Below are 574 nucleotides of genomic sequence, written 5' to 3'. Positions count from 1 at the left end.
GGGGGGGGGGAATTTGAATACATAAACTAAGAGACATACACACATACATTAACGCACACGTGAATCATATTTCTGTCCCTCTGTGTGTCTGCCTCTGTCTTTAGATGCGCGCGCGAGCATGTGTGCGTGTGTGTGTCAGTCTCACAAAAATGTATGTATACTGATACTAATAATTTCTTATGCTGAAAGAATGTCAAATAATGAATTATAGCATGTGTAACATCTCCACACACCTCTGTGTGTGTACGTGTGTACTTATGCGTGTGTGTGTCCCTGTGTGTGAAGTCACGTGGTTTGTGATTAGTGTTTTGCACTGACGATGGCTTGATGCTGGGCCTTATTTCCAGAGCGAGTGACGCGTTGTGTTCTTGAGCAAACCATTTCATTTCACATTGCTTCAGTCCACTCAGTTATAAATGGGTAATCCTGCAAGCAACAAGTTTTCTGTTCAAGTGGAATGTTGGCCTGCTTGCCCAGCCAACGAGGTTGCAGCATTCAAAAGCTAAAACGATGCAAAAGGCAATATGACCGGTGATGTACTACAACATTAGGCTAGTCCGGTCGATCATGTGAC

The sequence above is a fragment of the Octopus bimaculoides genome, chromosome 3 (assembly GCF_001194135.2).
Source record: "Octopus bimaculoides isolate UCB-OBI-ISO-001 chromosome 3, ASM119413v2, whole genome shotgun sequence".
Lineage (NCBI taxonomy): Eukaryota > Metazoa > Mollusca > Cephalopoda > Octopoda > Octopodidae > Octopus > Octopus bimaculoides.
This window is presented reverse-complemented; position numbering follows the sequence as displayed.